The 2,455-nt window shown below is 31.1% G+C and overlaps 1 long non-coding RNA gene across 1 annotated transcript in view; it reads right to left on the reverse strand.

Annotated features, from left to right (window-relative positions):
* Positions 1-762: 762 nt before the first annotated feature.
* LOC111083788 overlaps positions 763-2,455 on the reverse strand; it is a 12,339-nt gene continuing 10,646 nt past the window's right edge. Inside the window, exon 4 of the long non-coding RNA XR_002609247.1 lies at positions 763-1,462. This is a non-coding gene — a long non-coding RNA (uncharacterized LOC111083788). The remainder of the gene's footprint in view (positions 1,463-2,455) is intronic.

The following is a 2,455-nucleotide window of genomic DNA, read 5'->3' on the forward strand; positions in this document are numbered from 1 at the left end:
CTTCGCAAGTTTACGAACACTCGTCAGTCAATCCATAAATGTCGTCACTATGAATGCCCGTGTATTAAAAGTAAACAAAGTATTCATTAATAAGAATTTCACCACTTTGTTCAATGTTCAAACTTTTTGTATCACTGTAATGGAATTGATGTATAAAATTTAAAATATAGAGAGATTATTTGAACTTTTATAAAGATGACTAATGTTTTCAATCAGAATGTTACTTTAACATTATATATATGACACTAAGCCTGCATCAAGACTCACAGATTTGAAGGATGTACATACAAGTTATTTTTTGTCAACACTTTCCAAAAACAGGCAAGTAAAATTGTAAGTTGTTTGGAGAATCAACCTTTCTGTATATACATTGTTTGTACAAGTTAAGACAAACACTTCTGAATCCAACTTTGTAGATTGCACTAACCAAAAATAAAAAACATAATATTACTGTTTTACCAATCAGAAATCACAGACTGCCAATTATTGGATGACACAATCGGTCCAATTCTGATTATGTACAATAAAGTTTGATAAATCTAGTTATAATGAAAAACTACACAGTTTAATGTACGATGAAAACAAAAACTCAGGACTAACCATTACCCAAGAAAACGTCTGATTTAAACAAGTCTCTCCAAAAACATTTATCTGATTATCCAGATATTTTAAACAATCTTTAAAGGGATCAATCCTTCTCTGTCATACAAGTATGGAATATTTAAAACCCACAAAGATGACTGCCCACTTAGACCTATAATATCCAAATAGGATCAGGTACTTATCCAAGTGGCTGACACAACACCTATCTCCTGCTCTATACAAGTTCTCAACATCACACATTCTAAATAACATAGATTTGGACAATAAAGTCTAACATAAATGAAGATAAAACAGTCAATGTTGATTCTTTGTTTACAAATATAAACATTAATCTTTCTTAAAATAATCTTAACATTCCACTTCCTGTACCGGTTCACACTTTCATCTTCCTTGTGGAAGTAGGTGTTGATGATAATGTATTTACATGTATGAGACAATATCACAGACAGAAATACGGAATGGCTATAGGAAACCCGTTTTATGTTACATCGTCATGGAGTATTTTGAACGTGAATTAATTCCAATAGTGGATCTGAATTCAAAGAAAATCCCTTGGTTCCCATACGTTGATGACATATTTTTTGTTTGGCCAAATAACAGAAATGATTTTAAAGTCTTTTTCTAGAGGATAAAGTGGATTGGGAAACAAACAATTCACTCCCATTTTTAGACATTCCTATATCTAGACAAATAACAAGTCCTCTCTCCTCAATCTGTAGAAAATCAACAGAAACTTTAAGATATATTCACTTTTTTTCCTGTCACCATAAAACTAGTGAAAACATCTATTATGACTTCCATGTTTCTAAGAACCTTCAGAATATGTCATCATACGACTCTTGATGAAAACAAACATCATCTACATAAGAAAATACTCGGCGTTAGCTACAGTTCTAATATTGTGACTCTAGAGAAATGTCTGAAAAACAATAATTTATAAGTTGTTTATAAATATCCAAACATCACTAAGAACTTCCTACCCTACACCTCAAAATAAAGAACAAGGTGTTTATATGGTCCCGCGTTGTCTTGTGACAAACTTTACGTTGGTGAAACGGGATACAAGTCTCACAGAACATAAAATAGATGTTCAAAATGGTCAAACAAATAATGATATTTTTCTTCACATGAGAAATCTTGATCATATAATTAACTAGAAATCAGCCAATATGATACATAAAACTAGAAATTATGTCAAAAGAATTGTATAAAGTTCATTAGTTTAAAAATTGTCAAACTTTAACATCTCAGAAGGTCACTATAAACTAAGCCCTTACTGACATTATATGCCCTCAAGGGACTTGGAACGACTATTATAAAATAAACTGTGTTTCTCTAACAAAGAAAAGTTATACTAAAGAGGACACTTGAAACTAATCAAACTTATTTCCATGTAAACTTCTTAATTTAATTTTGTATTTAACTCACTAAAACTTTGTGAAATAAACAGAAAAACATGGCCGTAGCAGAAGAGTTAAGAATGGGTTCGATAAATATTTGAATGATAAAGGCTGGGTTTGAGTTTTTTAATGCTTAGTTTACTTTAGTGGATAGGATGGCCTTGATGGACCAAAAGGCCCAATGTTGTCCTTTAATGTTATGTCGCATGTTAATTTTTCACCCACAAGAAACACCAGTGTACAGACAGTAACCTACTCCAGAAACTAAGATTATACTCTATGGTTAAGGTTATCAGCTGTTCTGAAAATATGAAAGTCTAACAGTTTTCATCAATATAACACACAATCACTAGTCAATAACCTAGTCTAGAAACTGGAAACTTAAACTTTAGGGTAACAATTATTACTTAATCTTACTGAAAATATAAAATATTAACAGTGTTAATCAAACT

Source organism: Limulus polyphemus, unplaced genomic scaffold (genome assembly GCF_000517525.1).
Source record: "Limulus polyphemus unplaced genomic scaffold, Limulus_polyphemus-2.1.2 Scaffold11211, whole genome shotgun sequence".
Classification (NCBI taxonomy): Eukaryota; Metazoa; Arthropoda; class Merostomata; order Xiphosura; family Limulidae; genus Limulus; species Limulus polyphemus.